The sequence below is a fragment of the Antennarius striatus genome, chromosome 18, assembly GCF_040054535.1.
Source record: "Antennarius striatus isolate MH-2024 chromosome 18, ASM4005453v1, whole genome shotgun sequence".
Classification (NCBI taxonomy): Eukaryota; Metazoa; Chordata; class Actinopteri; order Lophiiformes; family Antennariidae; genus Antennarius; species Antennarius striatus.
In genome coordinates, this window is record NC_090793.1 from 10,689,222 (window position 1) to 10,707,219 (window position 17,998).

At 37.3% G+C, this 17,998-nt stretch overlaps 1 pseudogene; it reads right to left on the minus strand.

The window, feature by feature from the left end:
• Window positions 1-135: 135 nt before the first annotated feature.
• On the minus strand, window positions 136-16,277 carry LOC137612755 (macrophage mannose receptor 1-like; annotated as a pseudogene).
• Window positions 16,278-17,998: the final 1,721 nt, after the last annotated feature.

The following is a 17,998-nucleotide window of genomic DNA, read 5'->3' on the forward strand; positions in this document are numbered from 1 at the left end:
AAGAATTTACGTAAAAATGTGTGTTGTTCACACTCAAAAAGACAAAGAAATGTCCTTTTCAAATTATTAAATATATTTAAAGAAAAAAAGTATTTCTGCAGGTAGGTTGTCTAACCACAAGTGAAAGAGAAAAGGGATTGATATTGCTTTATTAGTCATGTGTACTCAAACATGAACATGATATGATTCACAACAGATAGAAGGAACAGAAGATTTAATCAACCGTGTTTTCTCTAACATATACATGAAAACAGATAAAGAACAGGCATTCTGGAGCTCATACTACAAGTCAGAATACTGTTAGAGTAGGGATTTCATCATAAAGATATCAAGCTGGTATTCTGTGCATATACTGAAAGGAAAAGCCGAAAGGAAAAGAAGAAGATTCTATGCATATACTGGATGATTATATATAGTGACATAGTTAAGAAATGAAATTGTTATGTTATAAATTTGCACAACGATCGCTCATGTCAGACGAAAGTCTTGTGCATGGTAAATGAGAAAGAAATCAACACAAGTTTCAGCAGATACAAGGTCGTACAATCACACATCAACAGGCTCAGGGTTCTTTTCCTCTTGTGGTCAGTTCATCAGCGTCAGGCATTATGCTGGGACTGGTCACTGGTGAAGAATAGTGGGTTGTTAGTGTTATTTGTTCTTCTTCCATTTCTTTTTCTTAACTTTCATTTAATCAGGAAGTCCCATTTACAAGAGATTGTCAAAGAGATTTTGTTATTTGTTGTAAGGTATATCCTGGGTAAACATGTCAAAATTCTTGAGGGTTCATAGGATAAGGATTGTCCCTATGGTGGCTTTAAGAATGTAAGGATTTACTGGACTGATTCAACACAGATAATGAGTCAATTGTAATCAAACAGTCAATTAAAAATTTATATTTTTCATTACATAAAAAATAAACATAACTTACCAGGTGGTAGTGAAGCTTGTACTACTGAATTAAAATAAACAATATCAAGTGAATTCAACAAAAGCTGCATCGTCATTTCTGTATCTTTTTTTCCATAATTTAAATATCACAATTTAAAAAACATAGCTTTAATGTAGGTCTTACCTTTGGCAACTTTGCAAATATATGGTTTGCTGGACCACTGAGAGGTCAGATGCCATATCCCATCTGCACTTCGGATTTCTCCATATTTGTCATTATATTCAGCTTCACCCAAGTGATTATAATCAACAGTAATTTTATCCAGCCAGTGCAACATGCCTAGGGACAAGTAGATAAGGTTGAAATGGAAATGATTCTACGCAAATCTATCAGCAAATGCCATGGATTGTCTGTAATAGGAGGATGGGACTTGCTTGTGTCATGGCAATATTTGAAAATATTGCCATGACATATAAATAATACCTTTTCAAAATAGAATATCTTATTTTAAAAGTTAGTATCTGCCTTATTCATGTTAACTTATTGTTTCACAAACTACTGTCATCATCTTGGATTTCCCTTCAGTTCTTTTTCATCCCCCCCCCACACACCCACTGAATGCACACTTCCTAAAAAGCTGGTTGCCCCTTCAGTTGATCTCCTACAGTGTCTGCCCTTGTGACTTTCTGTACCACCCAAAAAAGACATTCAAAAACAAGTTTTATTTTAAATTACTTCACTTTTGATTTCATTTTCTCAGCAGCAGGTGAGAACAGACATTATGATTATTATAATATATACCTGTGTGAGTTTTATACAAGCCTATCCAGAAACTGTCAAAGTTGTCGTGATATGCTTTGATAACATTTTTGATGAAGGCTTGCTCAGAGGAATTCTCAATGCTGGCAAGAGAAGCATCTTCAAAAACAAACAAAACAACGATGAGACTTTATTAAAATCTAAGCACAGCAAAGTGATTAAGAGTTTACATAAAGCCATTTATATAAGGTACATACCGTGTATTGCACAGTTAGCAGCTGCATCGGGCCACCTAGCCCTGTCTGTGACAAAGAAATAACAATAATCCTTAAATGGTATCCAACTATGATGTTTTATGTTTCTGAGTGGATCTGGATCATCAGGGCAGAATCCTTGAACATTGTTTGGTGGCTTATCTGTGGATAAGAGAGACAATTGACAATACAGACATCAACGAATGTATTTCAAAAGTAGGATTTCAAATATTACTGATGACTGAAAGCATTAATTTGATAATGATGTAGAATAGGAACGTGGAACAAGTTGTCCACACTTTTCTCCATCAAAATCCATAAAATACTTGATTTTTTTCCAAAAAATAATCAAAGAAAAATTGTCAGAAAAATCTTGTTAAAGAAATATGGATCCATCCCTTTTGTTGGAAACACACAAAAATTCTATCTGTCCTCCTACAAAGTTTCATGGAAATCCATTTGACATTTATTATATAATCCGGCTGACAAGCCAACCAAGGCACAAACAGACATGAGTGCCATTATTTTCTTGTAGGGGGTGTTCCAAATAGGTGATGCATGAATGCATGACATTAACAGGGTACCATTTAATATCTTTATTAATGAACTGTACTTGTGCTACCTGTAGATTGCATACAGATGCTCTGCTTCTGCTCATTGCAGTCAGCAGTTTTCCATTGTCCATCTGTGTCCACAAACACACAAGACTGCTGTTTTGGTTCCTCTGGACCCCACTTGGTTATGGTGAGACGTCGACCATCAATAAATCTGAAATATCCCCCTGTCTGAAAGAGAAACAAAACTGCTTTACACGTTCATTCAAAATATGAAAAGCATGTCTAAATGAATTTCCAAATGAACATATGTGTAGATACTGTCTCTTTTTTCATATTTCACTCCTTCATTTCATACAATTACATCAGTGCTTCACCTTTAAAAATAAATTTACAAGAAATGTTAACCATTATAAAGTAAAATGTGCTTCTTAATAGGGCTTCTCCCCTGTACCTTATTTTTGTTCATGCCAATCCACAAAGGAGCTTTGAGGTTCATAGTCATCAGCTCAGTATAGAGCTGTGACCACTCATTCCGAAGACTAGCCAGTTGGGCACCATCTCCTTCGCAGTTTTTCTTGGCTGCATTCCAGGTCATGGGTTGAGTAACAACCTTGATGGAGTCATTAAATATTTTCACATAGTTGGTATGGGTTGTTGATTCAAGGGAGTCTTGGAGAGAAGGATCTGTTTAGGATAAGATATGTGCTCTGTTTATATACAGTAGCTCCTGTCATGAAAATCACGTTTTTTTAGGCCTCTACACAAATACTGTATAGTCATCCTCCCAAACCCTGCCCTGTGTGTGTGTGTGCATGTGTGTGTGTGTGTGTGTGTGTGTGTGTGTGTGTGTGTGTGTGTGTGTGTGTGTGTGTGTGTGTGTGTGTGTGTGTGTGTGTGTGTGTGTGTGTGTGTGTGTGTGTGTGTGTTCATGTCCAGTAAGGGACCTTTAAGTTACTGCTGGTCTCTGTATTGCTGAAAAGAATAATTCACTGTCTTGACTCAATATAAGAACATTCCTATTTGAACCGTCTGTCTAAAATCGAGCAGAATATTTCAGGTTGAAATAATCATCCTATGATCACTGGGATTCGCAGTCGCGGAACCCTGGACCAGCTCTACAGGGTTCATGGGAGTTTGTACAACCAGTCCACATGTGTTTTGTGGATCTGGAGAAGACATTCGACCGTGTCCGTTGTGGTAACTTGTGGGGAGTGCTTCGGGAGCATGGGGTTCAGGGCCCTTTGCTGAAGGACGTCTGGTCCCTGTATGACCGAAGCCAGAGCTTAGTTCACATTGCGGGCAGTAAGTCAGACCTGTTCCAGTTGCATGTTGGACTTCAGCAGGGCTGCCCTCTATCATCTGTTTATAATCTTTATGGACAGAATTTCTAGGTCCAAGATCCCCCCAGAGGAGCTTGAGGAGGTGTCTGGGGAGAGGGAAGTATGGACATCCCATCCCCGGCCCCAGATAAACGGTTGAAGATGGATGGATGGATGGATGGATGGATGGATGGATGTATGGATGGATCACTGGGAATGTTTATTCAAATAGACTGAGGGTCTTTATGAAATTAAATATCCCACAATGTTGGCAGGCTTACCTATATTTTGAAGACAGACATAACCAGCAGTGTCATTGCAGGATTTCTTCAACCATTTACCAATGCCGATTTCAGGATCAGCAGTCAGGACAGCACATTCTGACTAATGAAACACAAGCAAGGAATGAGCAAGGAAGACTTCATATTACACTTTAAACAGCTAGATCATCAGTTCGCAACAACCAAATCATTTCCTACTACAGTACTTGAACTTCAGGGTATAGTAACAGAGTATGAGACTTATTTTGTGCTTTTCATTACATTTCCACAGTTTGTAAAATTAGACTTTTGTGACTCTGTCATCTTTTTATGGCAAATACTATAACTGGATAAATTACAGTGTATGTGACAATATATCCTACCCTAAAAACATTGAAAGAGCAGTGTCATAATCGTCCTTTAGAATGCAATCAGATTATTAGAAATATGTTTTAATTCGACGGCATGGTGGCGCAGTGGTTAGTGCTGTCACCGCACAGCAAGGCAGTTCCCGGATCTGTGTGGAGTTTGCATGTTGTCCGTAGGTTTGAGTGTGTGCATGAGTGTTTGTCTGCATGTGGCTCCGCAGTGCACTAGCGTCATGCTTGTGGTGTGCCCTGCCTCACGCCCCCAGTAAGCTGGGATAGGCTCTAGCACCCCGGGATGTGCAACAGCGGAAGATGTGGTATTGAAGATGGATGGATAGATGTTTAAATTTACAAACAGACTTGTAATCTGTTAAAATACTAGATAAAGTTTACTGGATGTCCATTACAAGCTTGTCATGTAAGTGAATGTTTAGTGCCAAGTTAAGATCATTTAAGTGGCATTGTATTTATTGGAGTTATTAAAATTGTTTTACCTGGAAATGATAGAAATCGTGAAATCTCTGCGATGAAAAAGTAGAGTATTTTAGAGTTACAACACAAATAATACATTACAAACAATACAAAGGAATGTAACTGAGCACAACAGTGAATCAAAGTTACATCTATTTATGTGTATTTGACACACAAGCCTCAAGTTTGTCAAAGTTTAAATATCATAATGCAAACTGAACTTACTTCATAATTCCAGTTTACATATTCTTTTGGACGCCCATCAGTCCAGTAAAATTGTTTTTTTTCAAATCCATTTGTTAAACCAATCCACAGCTCTACAGTAGGTGCGTCTGCCATTAAAGTTGTCAAAAACACTGAAAATGGTTTGTGATTGTTAATGAGGAATATCTGTCCGACACATGGTCCAAACACTTTGGAGACATTTTTATTGATCTTGTGGAAAAGATCACAAAACAAACCTTGGTCATGTCTTGAGAGAATTGAGGCTAGATTCCCTCTCATTTTTTTGCACTGGGTCCTTGCTCCAAACCACGTCTCACTCTGGTTATTAATGATGTTGTAACACTAAAGTTGAAAATTGGAACATTTTGTGGGCTATCTCAATCAATCAAGATTTTTACTATACTTTGCAGCAAGACCTTTGCATATGGTGTCTGACCTTTGTGCCAAATTCAATCCAGTTTTGTGGACAGCCACCTCTTGGGGGATCTGTTGGTGCTACCGTGGCACCAGGAAGTGGTGAAGAACTGCGTTTACAGATTGTATGAAATTTAAACCCACAATTCTTGTCACGCCAGAATCCTGTGAGCACAACAAGAAAAAAAAATACCGTACACAAATTATACTTTGAGATGATCAGCAGATTTCTCCTGATTTTTATTCAAATTGATCAATGCTGTGAATCGTCTAAATACAGTATGTTGAGAAATATGTAAGGGGGATTAGGTACCTAATTTTTTTTTTTTTAATTAATCAAAAATTAACTTGTCAACTCCATTTTGCAAAGTATTTTCCAGGAATAGAAAAATCAGAGAACTTTATCACATTTGTGAAAGTTTTGTCAATTGGGTGAACATGAAAAATCAATCAATGAGAATGTCTGGCGCATTTTAAGCCTAAGCACACCAAGCAAGAAATTAAAGAAAAAGGTAGTGAAGAGTTTGGCAGAACTTGCTGCAAAGAAGACGAAGTTGTCGAACCAGAAGTAACAATTGTGAACTGTAAATAGTGGAATTATGAATGTACAGTAATCTATTCCTCAAAAATAATTATTGAACTGAATGGAAGTGTAGTCTTCTCAGTAGCCTTGTTATGATAACGTGCAAAACATTGAAGAAAGAGAGTACTACTCACAGTTAAATTATGTATTAAAGTTATCAAATGAAAAGGAATATTAATTATTTTTAGATTACTTACCCATCTCTGTAGTCATGAGAGCACAATTTTCATCATTGTTCAGAAAACGAGGTTGATGGTTGTCCCACCTTTGAAACACCACTGGAGACCCATCTATCCACCTTTTTGGAAAACAATGCATCAACTTAAAAGATTTATTCATGTTACTGTCCTTGTTTCATCAGATTTTTTTTGGTTTAAGATGGTTTTGAAAAGCCAACAAGTTTGATGAACTACATATTGTCCTGGAATTTAAATCAACTAATTTTATTTCATAGTTTGCACAATAAATCTTTGACCTAATGTACTATGCAAAACTTTTACAAAGGTTTTTTTTAATTTAAAAAGTATTATTTACAAATAATAATAACTGTATCTGGCCTGTATGGCAAGAAAAAGCACATATAAAATCTTGTTACAGTGGCAAGCTTCGTGAAGCAATTTAAATATGACATCTAAAATTTTGTATATAATCAAAAAACGCATGTTTCCATCAAATCTGTATAATCAGTGCTGGTGATCATTTGCCCACTTTTGCAGGTGTAGCATATCATAGCTGATCAAACTTTGATTATTAGGTGGGAGTGGGGATAGTCATAATAAAAAGAGACATTTTGTTTTATCACACAGCACAGATGTTACAAACATCTCTCCATCAGCAGAGATAATAATGACCATTTTGAAAATGTCCAACCATACATACAGACAGCACTGCACATCTATCAACTGGTCAATTTACATCTTTTCATTACTTTTTAAAAAATCATTCCTTATTTCATTAAAACTCACCCAAATGTGTTATCAAGATCAACAGTCAGACCAATCCAGCAATAGATAGGATTTCTGGATATCTGCAGGCAACCATGGAGGCCTTATTAAGTAAGCTGTAGTGTCATAGTAAAATAGTGATGTGGATAATATTCTGTAGTATAAACACCAATCTCACCTGTTTCCATAAAAACACATTTTCAGCTTCACTGTTGATGGTTACTAAGTCAGCGTGCCTCTGTTTGCAGAATTGACGTGCATTTTCCATGGCCATCGTTTTTTTGTTTATATAATACTGATTCCCATTCCATTCCAGCCACCCGTCTGAGGTGATATTGAAGTCTTCAGACATGTTAAAATATATATAAAAAATACAGCGCATGTTTTGGATGGGATTTACATTTATTTTTCATTCACTACATGCAGCATGATATGATGGAAGGCAATGCCAGTCAGTCAATTCTTAAGAATTTTACTCTGTCCTATTCTTGAGAATTTCAAGCTCTGTCAGCCGGTGTCAAAATAGGTATCAAAATCCCTGAGTTTGTATTTATGTCCAACCAGAGGTAGTTTTAAGATTTGCCATAATGTTTATTTGCCGACTGACTTTATTTGTACTCTGTGTACATGTTTAAAAGACTTAGCTATCCCATAACTTTTCACCTGGGCCACCAACCAGTGAAATTTAATACAGTACTGTGCAATACTTTAAAAGACTAATGACATTTCTATCATTGTGATCTGTAATCATTGCGTATTGCTGAATATGAATGAAATATCATTCAATCAAGACTGAAAACTAGGACACATACTGCTGCCTGAACAATATGTTACACTATGGTAGCATTCTTAGAGCCTAGAAGAGCCATTGGCATGGCCATTGACTGGTCTTGATGCATATGTCAGTTAATTAAAAAAGGTACTTAATGTGCACCACAACTAATAATGAAACTTCAACGTGTGAAGAGATACCAGCATCAGGGAACAGAAAGCATGGTTTGGGCTGAAAGCATAGATGTAGTTTTTTGTGTCATTTGCTTTGAAAAGCTGTTCACCTACCAGGAGTGACCTTGCCTGGTGGTGGGTTTGGTGTCACACCTATGAAGACATGGACATGGACAATTGCCTCGTGTTCATTACGATGAATGAACAATTTGTTAAAGCAAATGCATTTGTTGAAGACATAGTAAAGTTAAGCTTATCGATGATCAGACAAAAAAGAAACAATAGATTCTGTCTTATTTTACCTATATGGATCTCGCACAGCCAGTCATTATATAGTGTTTATCACTCCAAGACCCACTTGAATGAGCACTATTTAATCTGAATTCAGTGCAGGATTCCATGTTGTATTCATTATTTGGCTCTCCAACTTCCCAGTGTTGGAATTTGAACTGCAGTCATTGTTAAAATGATGATTAGTAAATTAGACTTCAGTGTTCTAAAGAAAAATAAGAACAAACAAAACAATATTTTCATTTTTAAATAATTAAGTTACTAAAAGAGGAATCTGAACTCACTGGGGATCCATCACTCCATTCATAGCTAGATGCTGGGTCAGGGACACTGAGTCCAATCCAAGCTCTGCTGTAGCTGAAGTGGACAAACTCGTTTAAAGCATAAATTTAGTTTTTAAAATGTTTAAACACAAAGAACAACAGTCCAAATGCTCAGTTGGATAGGAACATTGTAACATTATGAGTTATACTGAACTGTTTTGACAGCAGTTTTAGGTCAGAAGCACTGTGGATGCTGAGCAGGTCTCCCCCAATGGCCCTGCAGTACTCTCTGGCCTCGAACCAGGTCCTTCGCAATTCAGATCCTTGTGGAAACAACTTAAATACAGGATTAAAGTTAAATGTTTTAGTAGCACAAACTATCAGAGAAATAGAAATTAAATTGCTGTCTAGGTTTTAAACTAGCTAGGTTTTTAAACGAACTACTTTTTTGTTTGTTTTTTGTACTGTCTAGGTATTTGAACTACGTTTTGAACCAATTAGGTTTTAAAGTACATAACAAGTTTTTTAAACTAACTAGTTTTTGAATGAATTGTGTGTGTGTGTGTGTGTGTGTGTGTGTGTGTGTGTGTGTGTGTGTGTGTGTGTGTGTGTGTGTGTGTGTGTGTGTGTGTGTGTGTGTGTGTGTGTGTGTGTGTGTGTGTGTGTGTGTGTGTGTGTGTGTGTACACATGCAGCTCTCCGATCACTTAGAAGAGCTAAGGATGCTTTCATTCACCACAAAACAGACAATTGCTGTGACTTTGTAACTGGTTATGTGTTCGCTGTGATGCTGGGATAGCTTTGGGTGGACACACACACACACGACTGAAGTAGACCTAAATTGTTAGCCAAATGGTAGCTGATTTAAACAGCTTGTGATGAACTATCAGTGTGTAGCTCTGAGCCAGGTCGTTATCACACACCGTAGCCGTAGCCTGAACGAACTCCCCCTCGGCGATGACCACGCCCATATCCGGGTGGACAATCAAATATGACTCAGGATAGGTCAATTTATTCTATTAATCACCCCGGAGATGACGTAAGGTTCGACACTTTATGAACCCGATCGTTTTGTATACAAAACCTAGTTGGTTTAGAAACCCAGTGAGTTAGTTTAAAACCTAGTTAGGTTTTAAACTAACTCACTGGGTTCTGAACTAACTAGGTTTTAAACTAACTCACTGGGTTCTGAACTAACTAGGTTTTAAATTATTATTTAACATAAAATTGTATTTATATTTATGTTATTATTGTTTATGTTTATTGTTTATGTTTACGCTTTTTACATTTATACTGTATGTTTGACACCTATCCTGCTTTATGTACTTTCAATTGCCCCTTGGGGACTAACAAAGTTTTTTGAATTTAAACTTGAACTTGAAGTCTTTGGAAGAATTTTCAATTCTTGAGTGATTTGTTCATTGAACAGGTGCTACTTAAAACCATTTGGTCAGAGGACGTCTGAAGATAACAGGATACATCCAATTGCATTCATCATATTCATTCTCAATTCAATCACCATGTTTTATTACAGTGCAGATGCATTAATTAGTTGGTGCTCTCATTTGCCACTACTTCTACCAATAGCAAAATATTGTATATAGATTTTTTAAAATTTCTTTATTTATCCTGAAATTATACTCTAAGATAATTGGTTTTAGAAGTTCCTGTACCTTATAGCAATAGTTTGTTGATTTCATTTTAGTCCATCCGTCTGCACACATGGGAGGCATAAAAGTGGGTGGTGCAGGAGTTAAAACTGCCCCCTCTGCCAGGTGTTTGCAGATATATTTCTCCTCATTGGTGCAGGGAAGTACATCCCACAGGCCAGCAAAGATCCCAGTTGCCATGGCAACACAGCCTAGATGGTGACCTTGCATTGTGGAAAAAGAATTGGGAAATGTCGATCAAAGCCAATTTGTGCAACATCTTCGAGATGGAATGTTACATAGCTGCATACCTGGCATCATGGCATTCCAAGAAGTAAATCTCACTGGGTTATTGTTAGTCCATGCAAAGTCACCTATCATTTTCTTGCTTGAGAGCCCCATCCAGAAGTGTTTCTCTGGTCTCATCCCCACCAAACTGACTAGGAATGCGTTGTCCACCCTGGAGACACAGTGTTTCCAAAGTATTAACAAAAGTTTAAAGTTAAAATTTGTTTTTCTCTGAATTCTGTTGATAATTCCTGATCTACTATTGCTCAGAGCATTTGGTATGAAATATATGTCCTTACCCACTTGAAACATCAGCTAAATAAGAATTTGAATTGTTGCATTCATCTCTCGCCTCATCAAAAGTTTTGGTCTGTGTTGCAATGAAATAGCAGTATGAGCCATGTCTTCTCCACCCCTGATATGGTTGAAGACAAGAAGTAAAGAGTTTCATAAATTTCCAAGATCTCGGTAGTATTATTATATATCAATACTGTTGGTACAGTACATCCTTTTTTTTGTTACATATTAGTGAGTCTGTTAGAACATTGGACAAAAATAATTGACTGTATAGTCACCCCAGTCATAAATGTCGTATATATTATAAGACACATCAACTAAACACACCAATTTGCAGCCTTCATCCTGCTCATGCTCATCGTCAGCGGATTTGAAGGCACTCAGTTTCATACAAATAGAGCCATGTTTCTCCTCACACACACGGTCAGCCCAGTTTCCATTCTGCAACAAAATAGAACATTTGTTTATACATAGAGGTATTACAGTTAATGGACTGATTAGTCATAATAATGATAATAATAATAATAATGATAATGAAAAAAATAAAAACATCAAAATCTTAAATCTACAAATGCACCTTCACTCCATAGATGCCAAAAGATTCATGGACAATAGGTAGTAGTGGCATTTTCTTGCATTTTATTATGCTGTCATGTTATTAATCAGATTAATAAAAGCTAAGCAAATCTTATAGTGTTTCTTATGCGCTTCCTACATATTTTTCTCTTTACCTCTCCTCTGATGAGAACACAGTCTTTTGTTTCACTGGCCACATCTGGTTTCCCAAATTCCCAGCTTGTGAAACTGACAGTGTTGTGGTCAATCCAGTCAAAGAGTCCTTCTGTCTTCCTGTCATTCAGTCCAATCCAAAGCTCATCAGTAGATGCTGCAGACATGGAAGATCTTAATTGTGTGAATAAGATAATAATCCTTTATTCCCCACAGTGGGGAAATTTGTGAATATTTGCACAAACGTAATACTGACTGTCAGAGAAATGTCCAAGGATAAGTAAAGTAATTGTTTGGGGGAATTACTTTAATTTTCATCTATTAAATACAGTCCTCATAAAATAATGTGTGCCAGGATCAATCATTTTAGCTCAGCCCATAATGACAATTGCGGATTCTCTCTGAGGTAGAACTGAGCATCATCCTTCCAGGAAAAATCAAAGAACAGAAGAAGTACCCTGTGTCCTCTGTTGGAGGTGTGTCTTCCTTTCAGATACAATGTGATTGTTTTTGTTTTTCAACATACCGTAGCCAAGCTGAGAAATGACAAAGCTTTGGTCTTCCACATTTTGAATGCTGGCCAGGTCTCCTCCTCTATCACGGCATTGTCTCTGAGCATCCCACCATGTCTTCTGTGTCCGGCTGAGGTGGAAACAGAGACCTTTGTAGGGAATCCAAGGAGCTGAGCAGAATCCTGTCTTAACATCTGATCAAAAAAAATGTGACAGTGTATGGACAGTGACAAACATACACTACAGCTGAGCAGCACAAAGAATGTGGAATTAAAAGATCATTACCTTGTGCTGGTAATTCCACAGCTGTTTCACTGTAGCAGATGTATCCAAGTTCTTCGATGCAAGGGGAACTTTGCCAGGCGTACCGTGAAGTAGAATCAAATACAGCACAGTTGTGTCCTGGGTTAGGAAGAGGATGTCCTGACAGAAAACATTTTGGTTTTAAACCCAATCCTTATGCATAAACCTAAATAATACATTTCCATGTCTCCTCCTCACTTTTATACCGATATGTCCTTTCAATTGCCCCTTGAGGACTAATAAAGTTGTTTGTTTTTTTTAACTGCTCTAGGTTTGATATAGTAGTGATGGACAGATGAAGGTTCATGAAGCATTGAAGCTAGTGATGTAACGTTCCGTATCCAGGCTTCGAAGCGTGTGCCAAGTAGGGGAGGGGACATTTCTGTGGTGCGCCTATCGAGACTTGCTCCATTTAAGTGAGGAGCTGAAAATGATGACGCCCAAAGTCTTGCAGCCTGGTCGATATCACGTGACTGATTCAGGAAGTGATACAGACTTTGCATGAGTTTTGGCAGCGATATTAATCCCTCAGGCTTCAGTCAAAATGTGGCTGTTTGATGGAGATGCGGTCAGTGAAAGTTTGGAGACAGTCTGGAGACAATTTGGATAAGTTAGAGGTATGTAGGAGAGAGGTTGTTTTAAAGTAAAAACCAATTATGTGTCCTTTATACCAGCAGTTCCCAACCTTTTTTGTGCCAGGACAGGTTTCTTCTAAGACAATATTTTCACGGACCGGTCTTCATTTTTTCCATAGTCGTTAATGACGCCAGAACAGCTGTAGTCTAATAATAAATCATCCGCAGTGGTTTTATGTAAAATGCAGACATCAACAGACAATTAACAACCTTTGTTTCATAAATTGATCATCAATATCTCTGTAAATGAAATAATTATATAAGAAATAATTATATTAAAAACTCGATTGAAGTGACTGCACTGATTTATTTTGAAATATAGCAATTAATAATCAGTGCATTCAACGTAGGAGAAATACTGATCATTTCCAATAAAAAGGTGAACAAGTCAATCAAATAATTATAATTACAAATATGACAATTAGTGGTTGGGGACCGCTGATCTAGGGGTAACAACTCCTGAAGTGAGTTCCAGATGTCCGGTCTACTCCATAGTTTGGTTTTCAGGACTTTAATCCAGAACAGTTGTGAGCGCTTAATTTAGGGGTAATGGCTGGTAACCTGTCACGTGACAGATACCTGTCAAGCGGGACAGACCCATGTATTCATCTGTGCGTCATTCCGCACAGACGTCACTTTTCACACTAAAACATCTTTCAGATTCCAAAATAAATGAAACAGAACTAATGTAAATAATTTTTTTTCTGTGCGGCCCAGTACCAAATGACCCACGGACCGCTTCGGGACCGCTGCTTTAAACCATAATCACTGGGTATACCTCAACATTACAAAAGCATAGCCTGAGGAGTTCATATCTCTATAAAAAACTCTCGGCAATATCCGAACCACTTCCTGAATAAGTCACGTGGTGTCACTCGGGCAGCGAGCTTCAGACGCCATCATTTTCTGCTCCTCTAATGAAGCAAGCTTGATGGGTGCATCACGGAAACACCCCCTCCACTACTTGGCACACACCTCGAAGCCTCGATACAAAACGTCACATCACTAGGATATAGTAACATTTTATTATTTCAAACACAGATTCAGTGCAAACACAGATTGAAAGTAATATAGACATCTACCTGATTTCCAATTCATATAACGATAAGGCCTGCCATCTGACCACTTCCAGCCATGTTCTGGATCCAAAACCAGGCCAATCCAAAGCTTGCTCCCTCCTGTCCCCAGTAGTGCTGGTGGTGGAATGGACATCATGAAAATATTAATTCAAAACAATAATCCTAAAGAATGCTATAAAACAGGAAATAAAAGACAATTTGGTTGTTGAATAAAAATGATTTGGGCCATATTTCTATGTAGTATGTAGGATTTGTAGAGTTTGTCACCTTACCTATGATATAAGCCTGCTGGTGAGGATCGATGACACTGAGCAGGGAGGCTCCTTGCTGTCTGCAGCTGGTTTCAGCCTGGGGCCATGTCAGATTTGACTGTGTGTTGAGCTGGTAATAAGCCCCTGTCACTGGGTGTATATTCCAGCCTTCTTTAGCTGAGAATGGACATACTGGAATATGGTATTTTTTTCTAGATGCAGACATCATTGCTCACATTTTCACCAGTTTTGGTGATTTAAATGTCTTTAGAAACTTAAAAATACAAAACAATTTTCTCAGAAAAACTAATCTACAATTTTTTTTGGCAGGGGATTTTCTTTCTGAGGAGAATTGTCAGTTTATATATCGTTGAATGTGTTCATAATCGTGCTCACTGCAATAACAACAGCATCGACTAATCGCCAGCCTCGCCAAAACCGATCACTTATCAGTGCCGTTTTTCTGGATATTTACTTTAATACAGTATTTAAAATACTTCGTAAAATTCATTTCAAGTCTATTCAACAGCCATTATAAAAGGAATTTGAGATATTTGTATTGATTTCAAGGGCTGATCCTGGTTTAGCAGATTGATCCACCAACCTTTGATGACTGGACATTGAGGTTTGATCTTTTCTATCCCACTGATGATAACAACTTCAAGAAAAATAAAACTGCTTTGCTAATGAGATTTTAAGGTAAGATAGCATATTTTCCAGGCAGGCAGTATTCAAAGGTATTGGACAGTAGCCCCAGTGCTCACTTTGATATTTTGTTTCAACTGCACACCAAAGATGTTTCCCTGGGGAGTCTAATGTTGTGCAATGTTGAGTACCATTAGTTTTTTTTACTTGAAACATACATGGCATTCCAGCTGCATTTCCACCGATGGCATCTGTTGGACAATTTATACATTATATCTTAATTGCAAGGTCAAATCCTTGAATTTTTTTGTTTGACATTCTGCACAAGTCAAGATTTGTCATGAAAATTACTGCCATACCTCTGTATATTCTTGTACAAGCACCCTTGGATGTCCCTGAAATCACCTTGTGGTTACAGAACTGCTGTGTTGTGTGCAGTGAGCTCAATGTAAAGCTCTTGGTCTTTGAGGGCGAGAACTGTTTATTTACACATTCCCAGTTTTGGAAATGACTGTTTTCATCGCAATCATAGAGGCTTATTTCACTTCCCACACTTTCCCCCTGGACTCCCAGGCACTTATTTCTTTGTTCAACGAGGAGCCGGTCACCAGTTGTCCAGTGGATATTGTTACAGTTGTTGTTTGTTTTGACCAAACAAAAACCAGTTTCCATACTGTCTAGTTGAAATGGTGATTCTGGAGTGAAAAATTGCCAGTTTATTTTGGAACATGGGCCAGCAAACTTTTGACAGGTGGGCCAACTAAGGAGCAGGTGGCTGTAGTTTTATTTGTACTTATGCAAATTACAGGTAAAAGCCATTCTATAAAATTGAATAAGATTAACGCAATTTAGTAATCTATATTCAATTACATATTTTATTTTAAGCATATTTTGTGAGTCAGATTAGAAAGCCTAACATGTCCTGTGTGCCATAGTTTGCCCATTTTTTATTTGGTAAATCCACAAAAACACTTTAGAAATGGTGTTGTTTCAGTTTTTTCCAAAAAGAGTTATTTGAACAATAATACTGAGATGGTATGTTCAGAACAGTGTTAACCATCAAATATCTGCAAAACACATAAAACAAAATTAACACAAACTCTAGTATTTAACCGTTAATAAAGAACTTATCTAACAAAGTGAGGCATGCCGAAAACATAAACACCCTCACAGCTAAGGACAAAATAGTCTCAAAATGAAAAGCTGGAATACTGTACCATCAGAGGCCAAACATTTTAATGTCTCGATCAGCAGAACAAAGGCCGTACAAGTTATCTTCATTCTTAATATTCTTCTGAATGGTCTTATTGCAGAGGATATTGTTAAACCATTCCTCACAGACGGTTTAACAGTTGTGAAACTGAATGTTGAAAGTCGATATCAATAGTATCAACAAATCTGTTTCCACATGTCGTCATGACTTTTTTCTTGTCAGGTTTTTTTTTTTTTTTGCTTTATTTAGCTTCAGATGATTGAAGAAGAACAAAAGGTTATACGCTTTCAAAGTGGAACCCAAATTCTGATATTTGAACACTTGTACAAGATATTCCAGTCCCAGAGCATCATGTTACTCTATCTGTGTGTTACTGTGCTACATCCATACATAACTGTATGGGTGTGTATCATTTCATATTAACCATACAATGTAGGAAACAGGAAGTCATAGTCCAAGATGTGACTTTGAAAAAACAGTCTATGCAGAGACTAGATAGTGATTCAGAGCAAAACATTTCTGAATTCCAGTTTTTATTGTTTTGTCTTATTCTTTACATTTTTTTCACTCTTTATCGTATTTCCGAAGTAATTTGACACATATGAATAAGAGAAGTACTGTTATGGTCGCTGCTGAAACTCTTGCAGTATTTAATACCTGGTTCATGATTTACTCATTGCCAGAACATTAAATCACCTTCAGCAGCAAAATATTGGGCGCTGGGATTATACAATGTCGATTTTGTGAGAAAAGAAGAAACTGCCTGCCAGAGACTCAGACTCGGCGGAGTTGTTTGTACACTACCTCATAACAACCTTTCGGGTTTGTCAAAAAGTAACTGACCATAACTGATGACACGATTGATGAATCAAATTCAATCAGTAAACTAAAGATGATGTTAACATACAAACTTACTGATGACAGCAATCATAATTACAAGAACCCTTTTTTATTTTTTAACACAAGGGAAAATTCCTTTCACATTTTTTAACACATGCACAAATTATACATGCACAGACATACATACAAACACTGGGCCTATACAGAGTATGGAGAATATTTGTAGTGATGGCGATGGGCATTCTAAGGGGAGTTTGGGGAGGTTGCCAAATATCTACAGACTGAGTTACTGCCACCCATAATTTTTTTTGCAATATAATCGTTCAATAAATTCCTTCACCAATCAAGATATAAGATCTAGGAAACTGAGACAAATTAATGAGGAAACAGATTATTTTGAAACTACCGAGATTGTTGATCAAAGAGGAAGTAGCTTCTTAGGATCTGAGAAGTGAGTTTTTCGAAAACATTACAACTCACAGGTCATAAAGTGAAAAGGGTCAAATGTGTAAGTACATAGTGTCTTATGCAAACAGCAATTGGCCAACACCAAATTCACTATTTGGTAATCTGTGTTTTGCATGTTTCAACATAATTTGCGAGGTCAGATCAGGTGAAGGAGCCAACTTTTAGAACTCCAACATCACTGTTGCTGTTCTTAGGTAAGAAATTGCTGCTATTGCCTTAATAGAGGCATCTGAAAACGAAGAAGCTTTGTTTCAGGTTTGGGATACAAAGAAGGATGCATAGGTCCAATGAACATTTACAGCAGTTCTTAAAGTTCATGCAGTGACTGCAACTTTTTTTTTTTTTCAATCTATGCACATTCCTTCTGAAAAGGACCAGACACATTTCCTTTCCAGGCTGGTACATTATATGAGTGGCATTTATCCTTGTCACTTTCTTGTCAAGTGTATAGTCCTGCAATCAGGAGTAGACACTTGACAAAATTATTAATTTCCTTTGGGATTATCAAATTATCTACCTACTTACCTACCTACCTACCTGCCTTC